The sequence below is a fragment of the Somniosus microcephalus genome, chromosome 1 (assembly GCF_052327205.1).
Source record: "Somniosus microcephalus isolate GS21.2 chromosome 1, FLI_Smic_1.0, whole genome shotgun sequence".
NCBI classification, from domain to species: Eukaryota; Metazoa; Chordata; class Chondrichthyes; order Squaliformes; family Somniosidae; genus Somniosus; species Somniosus microcephalus.
In genome coordinates this window covers 375,728,501-375,748,262 of record NC_140987.1, presented here as the reverse complement: position 1 = coordinate 375,748,262, position 19,762 = coordinate 375,728,501, and positions in this window count along the sequence as shown.

Below are 19,762 nucleotides of genomic sequence, written 5' to 3'. Positions count from 1 at the left end.
ATAATGTACATTGAATTTCCACACCCATATTATATTCTGCACCCTTGCTTTCCTCAATGCTTTCTCTGGTGGTGCTCCATTTGGAGTAGTATGATTCATCAGTTAAAAAGGGTGGTAGATGGTGATCAGGAAGGAGTTTCCTTAGTCTTGTTTGGCATGAACTATGAGAATTAATTTTGTCCAGAGTCAATATTCAGGATTCCCAGGGTCACTCCTACCCACAGTATAACACTGCACCCCTACCTCTGGTGGGTCTATCCTGTTAATGGAAAAGGAGATAACCAGTGATGGAAGAGTACAGAATGTTGACTGATAGATATGACTCTCTGAGTATGCTTGACTAGTTTCTGGGATAGCTTTCTCAACTTGGGTATCAGCCCCCATATGTTATTAAGGTAGACTCTGAATGGTTGCCTAGGCTGAGATTGCCTTAGTCTTGTCCTGGTGTGATATATCAGTTGTTGCCAATAAGTCAATCCAATTGTTGTGGTCTAGCAAGCCACTCAGTTATTAAAAAAAAAAATTCTATAACTGGGAAGCTTCAGAGAACATTGAGGGGGAAAAATTTGGTGTCACCCCTTTTGGGCTGCTAACGTCGCCGGGGCGCTAATTATAGTGCCCTGAAAAAATTAGCGCCCCTCCGCCTGAAATTCAGTTGTAGTGCCCCAAGCAGGAGAAGGAGCGCTACTGGAAGCTCTCCACCTCATTCTTGGGGCGCTACAACCGAATATCGTGGCGCTACATCCAACAGTGCCACGCACATCGGCACGTAGTGCCAAGTCATCGCAGGCCTCCTCGCCTGATTACAGGGGAGGGGCCCAGCACTGCGTGCACCAGGGCCCTGCTCGACCACCGGGGAGTGGGGTGCCGTGAAAACAGCCCAGCACTCAAGAGGAGTGCTGGGCTGAGTGATCGTGGCCGGCACCCCGAGGAAAAATGGGGGAGGGGGCAAGTGCTGGCAGTCGGCCAAAAAAAAATGGCTGCCTGACACCTGCCCCTTTTACTAGCTTATCTCCTGGATTTCTCAAGTGTCCACACCAACTTAGGAGGAAGATGTCCTCTGTGTGCTTTGTATGGCAAAATCGTAAACATTCTTATTAAGAATGGATTTACGATTTTGCTAAAGATGGTGCACAGAAGCACAGGCCGGAATGTTGCCTACCCCAGCGGATCTGGTGTGGGCAGGTCGTAGCCCTGCTGCTGGCTCCAACCCGCCACTGAAAAAGACTTTCCATTAATAGGGCCTATTAAGCCACCCAGCGCGTTACTGTATAAAAGACAGTGGCCTAGAAATTCAGTTGCGTTTGCGCCCACTTATTGGCTATAAAGTGGTTTGCGCCTGAAGTTTTTTATCGCCCGAAATTCAGATGGACCCTAACATCGGCGTTAGCCGGTAGCGCCGCGCCGGCACCGATGACGTCATCGGTGTGCGCAGCGCCCCGGTTGCAATGCTATTCCGGCCCGATGGCCAAATTCAGTTGCGGCCGCCTCGCCCGTGGCAGCTGCAAACAGCGTTTGTGAAACGGGGTCTTGCAGCTCCAAAAGGCTGGCGCATAAAGGTGAAGCGGCGGCCGGCCGCTTTCCCGGCGGCCGCCTGCCCGCACCTCCCTCCCCGGACTCCTGCACCACCCCCCCGCGGCATTGATGTCTGAGTCCCGCGAGCCCGGCACTTCTCCGTGGTGCCGGGCTCATTTGCCGGGGGAATCCACCGGCGATCTGACGGCTGCAGGCAGCTCCTCCTTAAGAGAAGGAGGAGGCCTGCAGTACCCCAGCCTGCCGCACCGCATCGGGTGCCGCAGCGGGAGCTGGACGCCTGAAAGTGACATTCATCGCCCCTAGCGAGGCGGCCAAACCCTGCAATAGCGCCCGCCGCTGTCTTGGCCCGTCGCAACTGAATTTTAGGCGGGCGCTACGGGAATCCTGGCGAGCGCAAAATTTCGGGCGCAAAAGACCTGGCGGGGCCATACCGAATTTCTAGGCCAGTGACTAAAAGATATCGGCACTGCAATCGGAAGGAGGGGCCTGGCCCATCATCTCATCTCAAAGAGCTGCAGTCGAAAGGAAATAGCCTGCAATCAACACTGGACTGATCATTGGTGGGTGATTGTATGTATGATTTCTTGTAACATTATTGGTGTACTGCTCAAATAGTGGTTGGGGTTTTGAATCTGTCTTAGGAACAATAAAAGGTTAAAGGCAGAACCCGTGTGGCTGGTGTAATTTCTCATAATTCTCAACTCCGAACTCTATAACCTGTTGGACGGGGCGAGGGGTAATTCCGCACGTCCTACACATTAGATTAAGAAACACTATTACAAAGCCACACTCAACTTCATCCTACTGTGCCTCTCATCACATCCCCATACTCTGCCTTCCCAACCCGACTGCACATCCTTACTCACACCAACTTACCTTGCACCTCCACCCATCCCTCTCTCTCTATCTACTTTATCACATCCCATCTCACTAGCAACCCTTCACACTCACCCTCATCCTAGTGCAATCATACCAACTAACAACACACAAGGGTAGGCACTTGGGTGTTTTATGCAATGTTTATGTAAATTTTCTGTTACTGCGGTGTCAAATCTAAAAATCTTTATTTTCAACACTTTCCGGTCTTGGACCGATTTGTGTGCACCTTTGGAAGTGGCTTAGTGAGTAGCAGTGAATGGTGAGACATAACAGTACCCCTCATAATGATGATGAGTATGAAAGGAATGGCTTGGGCATTGTAGTGATGCTTTATGATGTTGGTATGGGGTGGTGCCAACCTGGCGCATCATGTGGCAGCCATATGGGCGTACAGTGTAAAGTTAACTAAATCTGGCTATGGTGAGGCTATCCCCGGGCAGCAAAGTGGTCAGGTGCTGATGCCCTCTGTTCTGTGCAGCATCAGGTGATTGCGGAGAAGGTTGGTGGTGTTATTGTTCGTGCTGCTGGAATGCCTGGTGCTGCTGGTGTTGGGGCTGATAGTGGTGGGATTCTGAGGACCAAGGTGAGAGAGTATAAAGGGCACGCATGTAGGTGGAATAGATTGCAGGTGATGTTGAGATGACAGAAGCGATCTATCAATGGTGAGAGAGGTAATGAGGTCAGACTGAATGGAGACTTGTGTAAAGATTTGCAGCATGGTGAATCTGTTGTGGAAATGCAGTGAGGAAGTGTTTGTGGCTGAGGGAAGATATCTCTGTAAGGTGGGAGCTTTTACTTTACATTTGAAGCTGTCAACTCAACAGCTGATTCAATGGCCACTGTCCTCCCACCTCATAGAAACATAGAAACATAGAAGATAGGAGCAGGAGTAGGCCATTTGGCCCCTCGAGCCTGCTTCGCCATTTAATGAGATCATGGCTGATCATCCAAATTCAGTACCTTGTCCCTGCCTTCTCCCCATATCCCTTGATCCCTTTAGCCTTAAGAAATATATCTAACTCCTTCTTGAATATGTTTAATGAATTGGCCTCAACTGCCTTCTGTGGTAGAGAATTCCACAGGTTCACCACTCTCTGGTTGAAGAAATTCCTCCTCATCTCTGTCCTAAATGGCTTACCCCTTATCCTTAGACTGTGACCCCTGGTTCTGGACTCCCCCACCATCGAGAACATCCTTCCTGCATCTAGTCTGTCTAGTCCTGTTAGAATTTTATAAGTTTCAATGAGATCCCCTCTCATTCTTCTAAACTCCAGCGAATCTAAGCCCAATCGACCCAATCTCTCCTCATACGTCATTCCTGACATCCCAGGTATCAGTCTGGTGAATCTTCGCTGCACTCCCTCCATGGCAAGAACATCCTTCCTCAGAGAAGGCGTTCAAAACTGCACACAATACTCAAGGTGTGGTCTCACCAAGGCCCTGTACAACTGCAGCAAGACATCCTTGCTCCTGTACTCGAATCCTCTTGCTATGAAGGCCAGCATACCATTTGCCTTCTTAACCGCCTGCTGCACCTGCATGCTTACCTTCAGCGACTGGTGCACAAGGACACCCAGGTCTCGTTGCACTTTCCCTTTTCCCAATCTATTGCTGTTCAGAAAATAATCTGCCTTCCTGTTTTTGCCACCAAAGTGGATAACCTCGCATTTATCCACATTATACTGCATCTGCCATGCATCTGCCCAATCACCCAACCTGTCCAAATCATACTGGAGTTTCTCGGCATCCTCCTCACAGCACACATGCCCACCCAGTTTTGTGTCATCTGCAAACTTGGAGATATTACATCTAGTTCCCTCGTCTAGACCATTAATATCTATTCTTGACAGACATGGTCCACAACCAGCGTGGACCCCATGGGCGAGCTGTCAAATGCAAAAGGTGAGCGGAAATTCATTCTTAAGTGGCTCTAAACAAGCCACTAATTACCTGAATTTGGTCCCCCGCTGTAAACACGCCGCTGCGTGTCGGGTCTGCTCAACGCTGACAAACCTGACATCGGGGAAAGGCGCGTGGTGGCGGGTTCACAGCAGGGTCCCGACACACTGTAGAAAAAACACACTTTCCCACCCAACCTGCCATCAATTTCACCTGCTGACTCCCCCCAAAATCTAGCCCTTGCAGTCTGCAGAATCTGTGTTGGAAATGGACTGAGCAACAGCTTCTGCCTGAGGAAAGTGATCATCTGTCAGGTGGGAACTTTTACTGTACACTTGATGCAGTGAAGTAATCAGCTGGAGCAATAGCCACTCAACTCTCACCTCAGGTTGACAGACGTGGTTCCCGAGCTGCGTGAATCCTGTGGCCATGCAGGAAAATTTAAAATATATGGGGAAAAAGGCTCTCAAATGCCTTTAAACTACCTGATAATCATCTCAATTGGGTCGCCCGCCGCTGCCAGTCGGCTCGGCTCAGTGAAGACAGATGCACCGGGGTGAAAGGCGCATGGGGGTGGGATGACAGCGCGTTCCTGATCCACTGTCGAAAATAAAAACTTCCCCACCCGAACCGCCACTGATCGCACCCGTTACCACCCCGGAACATTCTGGCCATAATGGATTTTCGCTTGGAGTGGATTCCCAATGGGAAACAGTTCGGGCGAGTTAATTTCCCATCTGCCAGAAGCAGCAGGAGGCCATGACAATTTTGACCACCGGCCCTCATTTAAAAGGAATTGGGCAAAAAAAGGGCAGTGCAGAGCTGCTGGCCCGGGAAGGTGGCCATCTGCCAACTTCCAGGTAATTGGCAATGAGTGGATTTGGGGATGGTTTTGAGGGAGGCAGTGCGTGGGGGAAAGGTGGGGGTGGAGTCCGGGGCAGGAGAGGCTATGACTTCACTTGTGGGACCCAGAGGACCAGATTTACTCCTCCTGTCCTCACAAATAAATTACTTCCCTTACCATCATCCAATTTCTGACCTTTTTCAGCCTGGCAAGAAAGCTGTGGTGATTTCACTGCTCAGGCCTGGTTAAAATGCTATCTGGGTCCAATTGACATAATAAGATCTCAATTTGCACAAATTCATGAAGCTCTTGGCTACTTTAGGTGGGTGCCTCATCTGCCTGCAGAGCCCTGTAGGTAAATATCAGAGGCAGCAGGAAAAGGTCAAGTTACCTACTCGTTTTTAACTAGAGATCACTATTACTCTCTTCCAGATCAGCACGGTGGCATAGTGGTTAGCACTGTTGCCTCACAGCGCCAGGGACCCGGGTTCGAATCCGGCCTCGGGTGACTGTCTGTGTGGAGTTTGCACATTCTCCCCGTGTTTGCGTGGGTTTCCTCCGGGTGCTCCGGTTTCCTCCCACAGTCCAAAGATGTGCGGGTTAGGTTGATTGGCTATGATAAATTGACCCTTAGTGTTAGGGGGATTAAATACGTGGGGTTACGGGGATAGGGTGGGATATGTGTTGGTGTAGGGGTTACGGGGATCGGGTGGGATATGTGTCGGTGCAGGCTCGATGGGCCGAAATGGCCTCTATCTGCACTGTGGGGTTTCTGTGATTTCTGTGATTTTATGAAAACTTCAAAAAGTACCAGTCCCAACAATGAGCTCTGCTCATCACACTCCTAAATGACTAAATATATTAGAGAAAGAGAGTGTTAAAGGGGAATGTAAGTCCATTAAAGACAGATGCAGGTGAGACTATAATGGACAATAAGGAAATTACATACTTGTTCAATGAATATTTTATATCTGTTTTCACTGTGGAGAAAGAGGACAAAATACCAGTGATATGAGAAGCCTAAAAATAAGTCAAGAGGAGGAAGTTACTGGACTGAATGCAAGTAAAAAAATGGCAATTGTTTCCACTGCAGACTTAAAATAAATGTGGGAAGAACTTCCAGATACTTTCATCATAATTTTCCAAAGCTGTCTAGATTCAGGAATTGTGCCTATTGATTGGAAAATTGCAAATGTCAATTCCTTAATTGAAAGGGGTGTGAGGGAGAAACCAGGTAATGACAGACCTGCTAACATCAGTTGTGGGGAAGTTTTTGGAATCTATCACCAGAGACAGAGAGCACTTGGACTAGTATGAGCTGATCAATGAGTAGCATTTGTGGATGGAAGGACATGGCTGACTAATGCAGTTGTTTTTTTTAAGGAGGTCACTTGCATGCTGGATAAAGAAGCATCTATACGAACTTCCAGAAGACATTCAATAAGGTTCCTCACAAGATATTATCCAAAATGAAAGCACATGGAATTGGAGGCAGGAGACATGGTTTGGAAATTGGTTGGGAGGTGGGAGACAGAGAATAGGGAAAAAGGGAATATTCCCTGATTGGCAGGATGTGTCTAGTGATGCTCCCTAGGGATTGGGTCTGAGCTTTCCACCATATATATCAATGACTTGGATGAAGGAATAGAGAGTTGTATTTCCAAGGTTGCAGATGACACTACTAGATTTGTGTAAAAGATTTCCATTCCCTTACCTTTATCCCATTTATGCTTATTGTCTGATTAAACTTCTGTGAAGCACCATTGGTCATTTTTCTACAATAAAGGCACTGGCCCCGATATTTACTGGGAGGCGGAGGCGGGGTGGGTGACAGGGATACTGTAATCGGCCAAAGAACCCAGCAAAGCCAGGGACGTGGAAGCTCTACCAATCTCAATGGCAAGGCCTCGTTTAAATAAAATGCTGCATTATCCCACCCGACAGCTAGCCAGATCGACAGCCTGGTCGGCAGGCGGGAGCGCCAGCAACGGCAGTTAGTGAGGGTGGGGCTTAGGGTGCGATCGGGAGGTGGGGGGGGTATCTGGCCAGAGCTGGTTCAAGGGAAGCCCTAGGCTTCATTGTGAGGCCTGGAGAAGAACTCCTACCCCACCGGCTGGGCCTTTCTCGCCCAAAATCCGCTTCCCAGTGTTGTGTATGTACCTTTAAGGGAATAACTGGTCTCAGACTGCAGTACCGGCAGTGACCACCCCTGTATAAAAGGCCCAAGCAGGCTTCTGTAGTTTCAGTTTCCAGGTTGTCTCCATTCAGTAAAGACTTGTTATAATCAACCCCTGCAGTCCGTGTCCCAATTATACACGGACATAATACCCGGCAGGTTTTTCTTGACGGTGGAGCTGACATTGCCCCTTCCCTCCCCCTTCCCCACTCAGGCCTCTGGTCGATATTGGAGAGCGGGTCCTGATAACATTATCGGACCCGATCTGCATATTTAAAAGAGGACCCCTCTTCCTTCCTGAGGATGCCTGGCTCGCCTGCTCAAAAGTACATGCCAGGAAGGAAGCGAGGTTGGCAGGGGCAACTGACACCCGTTATTTTAATTGGACCTCGCCCCCCCCCCCGGGTTTCCATTAGTTGGGGGCAGTTAAAATTGTAGCCACTATATCTGTGCAAGTTGTTGCTATTATTCTCTTCCTTTGCCTTTTGTTACTTAACATGCTTGTGATTCCTCATGATTCTGCATTTCCTTTCTGCACTATGGTGTTCTCCTGATTAATTTGTTTTCCATCTTCCTGGCTATCTTTTATATCAATATTGGCCTGTACTAGAAAGACTCTTCCCCTCCCCCCATGCATACAGGCTATAGTTAATTTGTACAAGATGAACTATGGCCGCGATTTTACCATAGGCGGCGGGTTGGAGTTGGGTTGGCTGATCGGCAGGTTCCGGTCCCGCTGCCGGTTTCAGCCGCTCTGAAATAACTATTTTGCCTTAACTGGGCTTATTAAGACTGTCGTGCACGTTACCCGGCCCAATCAGTGGGTTTGGGTCTGCTGCTCGTCTCTGCTGATGTCTTCGATTCAGCTGCATTTAAGGGGCCCGTGCAGCCTTGTGGTGTTTCATTCACATTCTGATGCTTCTCAGTGTTACTGATAGCGAGATGACTGTTTCAAGAGCCAAAATCGATGATGACTCCCTCCATGCTCTTGTGGAGGGAGTGAGAGGGCACAAGGAGGTTCTGTTCCCCTCAAATGGACGTAGGAAACCTCCTCAGCAAACCAAGACAGCCTGGCTGCAAATTGCTGAGGAGGTTAGCGCCAGGTATTTGTGTTCACACACCTGGGTTCAGTGCAGGAAATGGTTCAATGCTCTGCTACACTCAGCAAAAGTGAGTATAGCATCACACTTACCTTCAATCTGTTCCTATCTCTTCTCATCACCAGTACACTGCATTGTCAACCTACTATTGCGCATCCCAATTTACCCTTATATCCCTTGCACCCTTAACTGTACTGGCCGCACTAGACGTGCTCCTATCTAGTTATCCAGCAAGTTAAACACGTATTCAAAATAATTCCTCGTGAAGCCGTTTGCTGTTTGAAGCTTTACTTGAACAAATTTGTGAAACTGTAAACAAAGACAAAGTATGTTTTGTACATAAACTGAGTACTATACATTCGATATTACATAAGATATAAACATATTTACAACAGTAGAATAGACTAATTATATAACTAGCTAACATTTGGATTAACTTCTGTAACTATCAAATATTAACCTTTTATAAACATAGTGTTATCAAAATACTACTCTGGCAACGTTACTATTATGCTAACAAACAAAGATACTCACAGATATTGCGCTTGGCCTAACATAGAAAATCAGATTACATTGGATTGTGAATCCCTCATGGAATTCTCCATTAGTCAAGCCAGGTTCTTCCTGGAATTCTACTTCCTGGGATTCTACTTCCTGGGTCACACAGGAAGAAAGGTAGAAAGTCAAATGACCTCTCACACAGGAAGAAAGGTAGAAAGGTCAAATGACCTTTGCTGCATACAAACTGCTAACACAATAACCACCACCAGAGGGTGCTATCTGCATGTAAAATGTCCAGGACACTCCCCATCTGGGGTCGTTAATGACTCCACATAGTCCGAACTCTACTTGTTACTGGAGTCCTCTGGCGACAAAAGAAGAACCACCTCAGAGACGGGCCGAGAGAAGACCTTTGCTGTTCCTTCTTTGATGACTCTCAGATCCACCTTTCTTACTCTCCCATCCTGGCTGGGATAGGACTTCACGATGATAGCCATAGGCCACTTATTCCTTTTTATCTGATTGTCCCTCACCAAGACAACATCACCTTCTTTGAGATCTGGCCTCTTGTCTTGCCACTTGCGTCGGCTCTGTAGTGTGTTGAGGTACTCCCGTCGCCACCTGTTCCAAAACGTGTCTGCCAGACTCTGGACCCGTTTCCATTCTTCCTTGAAGAGTTCCCTTTCCCCAAACTCATCTGGAGGACAAGGGGGAACACCTGTCTTCTGGGTCAAAAGCATGGCCGGAGTGAGGATGAGGGGCGATTCTGGGTCTGAAGATACAGGAATGAGGGGCCTTGCATTCATCACGGCGGTGACCTCAGCCATCAGTGTGGTCAAGACCTCATGTGTGAGGCACGATGGTCTACCTTGGAGAAGCATGCAGTCGAGGATGTGGCGGGCAATGCCGATCATACGCTTCCATGCGCCGCCCATGTGGGATGAGTGAGGTGGGTTGAATACCCAGGTGCATTTCTGCTCTTGGAGATATTTCTCCACACTCTCTGAGCTGGAACTGGATCCATCCATCTCCAGTTCTCTGCAAGCGCCAACAAAGTTTGTGCCGCAATCTGAGCGTATTTGCTTTGCCGGGCCTCTAATTGAGAAAAACCTTCTCAGAGCATTTATGAAGCTGGAGGCGCTCATTGTTTCTGACTTCGATATGTACAGCTCTTGTGGACATACATGAGAACATCACCGCCCACCTCTTTCTATTGGCGTGCCCTCCTCTGGTACGGTGTGAGACCACGTCCCATGGTCCGAAGACGTCTGCGCCTACGTAGGTGAAAGGTGGTGATACTTGTAGCCGCTCGGCTGGCAGATCTGCCATCTGTTGGTGCTCCGTCTTCCCACGGAGTTTCTTGCAGGTGACACATTTGAAAAGCGTGCCACTGATACATCTCTTAGCTCCAACCAACCAGAGGCCGTCTGCTCTGATGGCACCTTCGGTGAAATGTCTGCCCTGGTGCTTCACAGCCTCATGATGATGACACACAAGCAGAATGGCCAGGTGATGATGACCTGGAATGAGGATGGGGTTGGTTGCATTCGTTCCTAGTTGAGACAGCGATATGCGTCCCCCAACTCTGAGAAGTCCGTCGATGTCGACGATAGAATGCAGCTTCCGTCGACTGCTGTGAGGGGTTAGGTTGCGTTCTGCTGCTATGCACTTCAACTCTTCTGAGTAACAATTGTGTTGGACACTCTTTATCACAAAGATTTTGGCTCTCTTGAGCTCCTCTTCAGAGAGACTCTTACGACAGATGTGCCACCCATGGCAGCTACTCCCTTGTGTAGGCTGGGAGAAGGTATGAGCTATGTGGGTTAGGCGTGCTATCATCTTTATGAGAGTGTTCCATTTGGAGAAATGTTCGAAGCATTTGGTGCTCATCAGGTCCTCAGAGATTTGAGTAACGTTCGCTGTTACTTGTGGGTGTATCTCGCAGTCAGAAACAGGGTTGAGTAGGTCGAATGACTCGTTGATTTCGGAGAAGTGTGGGGACGGATCCTGAAGAAAAGCAGGTCCTGCCAGCCAAGTTGTGCTGCTGAGTAGGGACGCTGTTACAGATCTAGACCCATGGTCAGCTGGGCTCAGGCCTGTAGGGACGTACCTCCACTGGTCGGGGGATGTGGACTGTCGAATACGTTGGACCCTGTTGTTCACGTATACGTAGAACCGTCTACTTTGGTTATGGATGTATCCTAGCACTACTTTGCTGTCTATATAATATGTGATGCTGTCGAACTTCAGATCAATCTCCTCTTCAATGAACTCTGCAATCTTGACTGCTAATACTGCTGCACACAGTTCCAATCTGGGTATGGTGAGGTCTGGCTGGGGTGCCAACTTGGCCTTACCAAAGACGAAGCCGATTTTGCTTTGTCCATCTTGAGTGGTGACCTTCAGATAAGCCACACTTGCAATGGCCTTAGCGGATGTGTCTGCAAAGACACAAAGCACTTTGAATTGGGCATTTAAGGGAGAGAAAGACGTATAGGAGCGAGGTATTTGGATTTCCTGTAGGTCTTGGAGTGAGTCTCTCCATCTGTCCCACTCTGCTTCCATCTCTTCAGGGAGAGGTGAATCCCACTCTTCAGCGCATGTGGAGAGTTCCCTGAGGAGCAGCCTGCCTTGTATGGTGACGGGCTAAGAAGCCGAGAGGGTCGTATAGGCTGTTGACTGTAGAGAGCACTCCTCCACGTGTGAAGGGTTTCTTGGCGTCTAAGACTTGAAACGTGAACGTGTTTGTTGCTATGTTCCACGACACCCCTAGGCTACGCTGTAGGAGGAGATCATCAGTGAAGAGATCTAGGTCCTTGACATCCTTAGCACGATCTTCAGGGGGGAATGCCTCCATCACTGCTGGTCTGTTAGAGGCTATCTTATGCAGCCTGAGGTTGGATAGTGCAAGTAGTTCCTGAGCTCGTCCGAGGGTACTGATGGCCTCTGCTTCGGTCGGGAATGACTTCAGTGCGTCGTCGACATAGAACTCTCGTTCGATGAACCCTCTCACATCACTGCAAAAGTCGTCGTCTTCCTTGGCAGCCCTCCTTAGTCCGTATATGGCGACAGCAGGGGATGGGCTATTCCCAAAGACATGGACACGCATTCTGTAGTCCACAATGTCTCTATTGGGGTCATTGTCCCGATACCACAGGAAGCGGAGGAAATCTCTGTGGTCTTCTCTCACCACAAAGCAATGAAACATGTGCTGCATATTGGCAGTGATGGCGACAGGCTCTTTCCTGAATCTCATGAGTACTCCCAAGAGGCTGTTAAGATCGGGCCCTGTGAGGAGTACATCGTTGAGAGAGACTCCCTGATATGGTGCACTGGAGTCAAACACCACGCGGATCTGTTCCGGTTTTTTGGGGTGATAGACTCCGAAGGAAGGGAGGTACCAACACTCTTGGCCTTCCTGGAGTGGAGGAGCTATCTCTGCATGATCGTTGACAAGCATTTTCTTGACAAATTCTAGGAAGTGTGCTTTCTTCTTTGGCTTCTTCTCTAGTGTGCGACGGAGTGAGTTAAGACGATTATAGGCATACCCCCTGTTTTCCGGCAGCCGTCGTCTGGGGTTCCGGAAGGGTAAGGGTGCAGCCCAGCTGTTAGAACTGTCACGACAGACCTCATTGTCCATAATCTGGAGGAACCTCATGTCGTCGATCGATGGAGCAAGTTTGTGGTCGTTGGCTGTGCGACAGAAGACTGACTGACCCGGGTTCTCTCCAGTGAGCATCATCTTTGTGCTGTCTGCGGAGATCAGCGCTGGGGTTTTCTGAGGCTGAGCCGTATGACTGAACTTCTCTGTCACTCGGATCTGACTACTGCATGGGGTAAGGTAGCTTGGACGATCATTCTCCAAGATGGAAGTCTTGAGTGTGCTCACCTGAGATGGCTTGTGAGCGCCCTTGAGACACACGTCTCCAACAATGACCCAGCCGAGGTCTAGCCTTTGGGCGAAAGGGGCGTCGTGTGGACCGTTGATCTGTTCCCTTATCTTATGTACCCTCAGGATGTCTCTTCCCAACAACAGAAGTATGCCTGCATCTGGATCAAGAGGTGGGATCTCGTCTGCATTGCGTCTCAGATGATGGTGATGACGAGCTGCATTCGGAGTGGGAATCTCAGAACGGTTGTCGGGGACTTGATTACATTCGATGAGTGTAGGAAGGGGAAGGCTAATCTTCCCGTCGGCTGACTCAACAACGTAACTGCAGGCCCTCCTGCCGGTCGTCTCTGAAAGTCCAGCACACGTCTTCAGCGTGTAAGGCGACGGACTTCCTTTGACCTTGAAGATGTTGAAGAACTCGGATCTTGCTAGAGAACGATTGATTTGTTCGTCTAGTATGGCATACATCTTCTCAGATTCCTGGCGACATCCTATCGGGTACACATTAACGAGGCATATCTTGGAGCATGCTCTTGCGCTCACTCCTTCTCCACACACCTCGGTGCACTTGGATGTAATCTCCGGACCAACAGCTCCCTCACTCTCCCCGCCGTGCTCTGAGGTGGGAGGAGGCGACTCTGACTTCCAAGGCACTGGGCCTGGGTGGAGTGCTGAAATGTGCCGATCGCTTTCACATTCTGTGCACTTTGCATCTACCTTGCAGTTCTTGGTGAGATGCCTCGTGGAAGAGCAGCACTTGAAACATATAAAGTTCTCTTTGAGGTATTGTTTCCGATCTTCCAGGGACATCTCCCTGAAGCCTCTGCACTTCTTTAAAGGATGGGGCTTGTTGTGGATTGGGCATTGTTTGCTCATATCCTCAGGTTTCTTCTGAATCTTTGTGTGCTCAGTTGAGGACACTTGCATTTTGTGGACAGATATTTGTGTCTTTCCACGTCTGTCAAACTTGTCTCTTCTGGCAAGTGCTGGGTGGGAGGAGAAGATGTTGAAGCTGGGGTCGTTCCTGGCTTTCGCTTCTTTACGGATGAATTTGACAAATGCAGAGAATGGTGGGAAGGCCACGTTGTGCTTTAGCTTGAACTTTGATCCAAATGTTATCCACTTCTCCTGCAGGTTAAATGGAAGCTTCTCAATGATGGGACTTACCCCTCTGGAAGTGTCTAAGTACGATAGTCCGGGCAGTGTCTAAGTACGATAGTCCGGGTAGGTAGCCATCCTGCTTTGCGGCTTCGAGTTCCGACAGCAGATCTCCAAGGTCGCGGAGCTTCTGGGGTTTCTTACTCGTCAACCTCGGAAAGTTCTCCAACCTGTCAAAGAGAGCCCTTTCAATGGCTTCAGGCGAGCCATAGCTTTCTTCCAGCCTCGCCCAAGCCATCTTCAACCCCTCTGGCAACTGTCCCACATTGGCCGCTTTTATCCTGCAGGCCTGTCTGGCGGACTTTGGGCCGAGCCATTTGATAAGGAGGCCGAGCTCTTCTCCTGCCGACAGGTCTAAGCCCGATATGGCATCATGGAAGCAGGACTTCCAAGCCCGATAATTCTCTGGCCTGGCATCGAACTTGGTTAACCCTGTAGTCACCAGCTGGGTGTGTGCAAGGTATTTGGCAAGGTCATAGGTGCTGGGACCTGTGCCAGGGTTGCCTTGGCTAGGGGCTCTGTTGGGGGTCTCAAGGAAATGAGAGGGCATTTGCTGCTGACTTTCTCTATTCAGCATTCTATTCCTCTGCACCGTGTCTTCCGTTCTGCTGGGGGAGACTCTGCGGCTTGAGGCACGCTGTCTACTTTGACCTTGGTTGGCAACTTGGGGCATATTATACGAAGTGCTTGCATCTGTAGAGATGTGCGGGCCTTCATCCCTTTCTCCTGTAAACAGTATGTCGGCATGGTCGCTCACGTAATCTATGGTGCGCTGTCGTGGACTCTGCCATGAAACGGGAATTAAAGGTTTGTAAGCTGTCTCGGGATCAGCTCCCTCCAAAATTGCCTCGAATACTTGTGTCTCAGCTAATGCAGCATCTATCTCTTTTTGTTGCTGCAGAGCGTCTAATGTGGCTTGGAGACGGGCCTGTTCAGCTTGGCATTCAACTTGGTGACGGGCCTGTTTGGCTTGGAATTCAGCTTGGAGTCGGGCCTGTTCGGCTTGGGACTCAGCTTGGAGACGGGCCTGTCTTACTTTTATTTCTATTTCACTGTTCGCATGCGCAGCTCTGGCTTGAGCTGCCACTAGCTTAGCCCGTGCTCTGGCGATGGCCACGCTTACTCTAGAACCACCTGATGACCGTGAACCAGCTTGCGATCTGAAGTAACCGGAGCTTATAGACCGATTGTCTCCTTCTACAGTTTCATCTGCCCATTTAAGGTCTTCTCCTCGCTGCAAAGCATTCTCGTTATTATCCTCTGACATGTTGATGTGAGGTAGGTGTGCTCTACGAGGTTAAGGCTTACACTGGGTTCCTCCTGCTCCACTCTTCACAGCCAGCCGTATTGATACCTTTTCACTGAAAACCGTATTGTTATCTTTTTACTGCTAGCTGTATTGATATCTTTTCACTGTACTGGCTGCGCTAGACGTGCTCCTATCTAGTTATCCAGCAAGTTAAACACTTATTCAAAATAATTCCTCGTGAAGCTGTTTGCTGTTTGAAGCTTTACTTGAAAAAATTTGTGAAACTGTAAACAAAGACAAAGTATGTTTTGTACATAAACTGAGTACTATACATTCGATATTACATAAGATATAAACATATTTACAACAGTAGAAGAGACTAATTGTATAACTAACTAACATTTGGACTAACTTCCGTAACTATCAAATATTAACCTTTTATAAACATAGTGTTATCAAAATACTACTCTGATAACGTTACTATTATGCTAACAAACAAAGATACTCACAGATATTGCGCTTGGCCTAACATAGAAGATCAGATTACATTGGATTGTGAATCCCTCATGGAATTCTCCATTACTCAAGCCAGGTTCTTCCTGGAATTCTACTTCCTGGGATTCTACTTCCTGGGTCACACAGGAAGAAAGGTAGAAAGGTCAAATGACCTCTCACACAGGAAGAAAGGTAGAAAGGTCAAATGACCTTTGCTGCATACAAACTGATAACACAATAACCACCACCAGAGGGTGCTATCTGCATGTAAAATGTCCAGGACGTTAACCATCCCTCTCTATGTACAGAATCACTTCACCATTCTACTATACACACCTCACACTCACTATCACTTTTATGCAATGACAACAACCACTCCATCTTTGTCTCCCTCTATGCTTCTATGTTATGGATTCTCTACACTCACTCCAACATTCTTGCTCAAACTCCACTTGTGTCCCTCATTGCAGGAAAAGAGAGCTCACAAAATGAGGGAGAGGACAGGAGGAGGGCCACCCCCATGGCGCACCTAACCACCACTGAGGAGGCTGCTATTGACATCGTCGGAGGTGCTGAGGAGCTGGAAGTGGGGGACGGAAAGACGGGCGCAGTAGAGCAAGCTGGTGACAGAATAGATTTGCAACCCTCTCATTTACATTTCATGAGTGACTGATATGGCCTCTGATATTCATACAGATTGAGTTCTGATCATCTGCACAATGGGATGTGACTGCTACGTTAATATCACATGTCTAACTCATGCCTTTACTCCCCCACAGGACCATCGAGAGCCCCCCTCCCCACTGTCCAGGAGGAAAAGCCGGAAGACTCCTCAGAGGAAGCTGCAGCCTCGGAGAGTGCAGTGTCAGCAGAATTGAGCACACCCAACACCAGTGCAGAGACGTGCACCTCCGTGGGTTATTCACGACATAGAGTAGTGTTGTCACCTGGTGTATCACAGCTCACAAGTGAGCATCAGCAGATGGTGGAGACAGGGACAGCAGTGGAGAGTCATCGTCAGAGGGCACTGGATGCTCCTAGCTCTGCTCAGCTGCATGTGGACTCTGTGCCTCTGGCACCATCCAGAAAGACAGCAGTGCTAGAAATTCAGGAACAAGTGCAGGAGTCTCCGACAGGGTTTGCAGCCACTGTAACTGCAAGGGTGCAGAGATTGGAGGAGTCCATGTCAAACATGAGTAATGCCATGGTTCACTCAATGGCGAATTAAGGTGCCTGGAAAGGATGGCAACCTCCATGGAGGACATAAATCACCAGACTCAAATTAACATGGTGACTCTTCGAAATAGATGGTCTGCCATGGAGGATACATGGGCATCTATTGAGGAGAGACACAAGAGGTACATGGACATTCCCATTATGAGGACTGTCAGGACAGAGACAGGTCCTCATGGCCCCACTGATGTGCAACAAGGTGCTCTCGAGTTACTTTTTAGCAGTGAAGTGCGGGTGACCCATGAGAGGGATGTTGGTGGTCGACAACAAGGAAGTGTGGGCTCCTCTCCAATTGCTCACACTCCCATGCCACTGCTGAGCCCTTGGTCAGAGCCCCAGATTCTTCACCCAATTGAGATGGCTGTCTCAGCCCCTGCACAGCCAGTGGAGGAGCAGACTGTTGCCGAGCCCTCCCAGGCTCCCAAACCCAGAGGACACCCACCAAAGGTGTCAAAGCAGGCTCAGCATTAAATTAAGCAAGGTGCCTGAACATCTGCTGAAGCCACAGGGGAAGCACCACGTAGAAGCAGCGTAAGTGAAAGTTAACACAAATAGTCACAAGGGTAGTCACTTGAGTGTTTTGATCGAAGTTTCTCATTGTTATTTCAAATGTAATAAAGAAATGCAATGGTAAAGATTCAAAAACTTGGCCTATGTATACTCAGAAATGGAAGTGGCACAGTGAGGGATCAGGGCATAGAAACATAGAAGATAGGAGCAGGAGTAGGCCATTCGGCCCCTCGAGCCTGCTCCGCCATTCAATGCGATCATGGCTGAACATCCAAATTCAGTACTCTGTCCCTGCCTTCTCCCCATATCCCTTGATCCCTTTAGCCTTAAGAAATATATCCAACTCCTTCTTGAATATATTTAATGAACTGGCCTCTACTGCCTTCTGTGGTAGAGAATTCCACAGGTTCACTACTCTCTGGGTGAAGAAATTCATAAGAACATAAGAACATAAGAAATAGGAGCAGGAGTAGGCCAATCAGCCCCTCGAGCCTGCTCCACCATTCAATAAGATCATGGCTGATCTGATCCTAACCTCAAATCTTCTATCAGTCTCCATCCACCCGAACCCATGTGATCTCCCGGAAGAGGCGAAAAACCAGATAAAAACCCAATGTCCAACTTGGGAGAAAAAATCTGGGAAATTCCTCTCCGACCCATCTAGGCGATCGGAACTCGTCCAGGAGATCACTCTGTCCCTATATTTTCTACAGTACTTACCTTCTGTAAAGGCGATCTCCACCCCAGCCAGGAACAGGAATAAAAGCATCTCCTGAAATCTAACACAGAATTAGAACACAAGAAGTAGGAGCAGAACCAGGCTACACGGCCCCTGAGCCCACTCCACTACCCACAGGGCCATGACCATTCCGAACCTAGACTCGTGTCCAATTTCCTGCCCGCCCCCCATAAGCCTTAATTCCCTTTACTTCTAGGAAACTATCTATTTCTGTTTTAAATTTATTTAATGATGTAGCTTCCACAGCTTTCTGGGGCAGCAAATTCCACAAACCTACCACCCTCTGAGTGAAGAAGTTTCTCCTCATCTCAGTTTTCAAATAGCAGCCCCTTATTCTAAGATTATGCCCCCTAGTTCTAGTTTCACCCATCATTGGGAACATCCTCACTGCATCCACCCAATCAAGCCCCTTCACAATCTTATATGTTTCAATAAGATCGCTTCTCATTCTTCTGAACTCCAATGAGTAGAGTCCCAATCTACTCAACCTCTCCTCATATGACCACCCCCTCATCCCCGGGATTAACCGAGTGAACCTTCTTTGTACTGACTCGAGAGCAAGTATGTCTTCTCTTAAGTATGGACACCAAAACTGTATGCAGTATTCCAGGTGCGGTCTCACCAATACCTTGTACAACTGCAGCAATACCTCCCTGTTTTTATATTCTATCCCCCTGGCAATAAAAGCCAACATTCCATTGGCCTTCTTGATCACTTGCTGCACCTGCATACTAACTTTTTGAGTTTCGTGCACCAGGACCCCCAGATCCCTTTGTACTTCAGTATTTTCCAGTTTCTTGCCATTAAGATAATAAGTTGCTCTATGATTTTTCCTGCCAAAGTGCATAACCTCACACTTTCCAGTATTGTATTCCATCTGCCAAATCTCTGCCCACTTACTTAGCCTGTCTATGTCCCTTTGCAGGTTTTTTATATCCTCCTCACTCACTACTTTCCCTCCCATCTTAGTATCATCTGCAAACTTTGATATGTTACACTCGGTCCCCTCCTCCAAATCGTTAATATAGATTGGAAAGAGTTGGGGACCCAGCACTGACCCCTGCGGAACACCACTAGTTACTGATTGCCAGTCTGAGAATGAACCATTTATCCCAACTCTCTGCTTTCTGTTAGAGAGCCAATCCTCCACCCACGCCAGAATATTACCCCCAATCCCGTGATTTTTTACCTTGAGCAATAATCTTTTGTGTGGCACCTTGTCAAATGTCTTTTGGAAGTCTAAATACATTACGTCCACTGGTTCCCCTTTATCCACCCTGTAAGTTACTTCCTCAAAGAACTCAAGCAAATTTGTGAAACATGACTTCACTTTCATGAAACCATGCTGAGTTTGTCCTATTAAATTATGTTTATCCAAATGTCCCGTTACTGTCTCCTTAATAATGGACTCTAACATTTTACCAACCACAGATGTTAGGCTAACAGGTCTGTAGTTTCCAGCCTTCTGCCTACTACCCTTTTTAAATAAGGGTGTTACATTAGCAGTTTTCCAATATGCCGGGACCTTTGCTGAGTCCAGGGAGTTTTGGA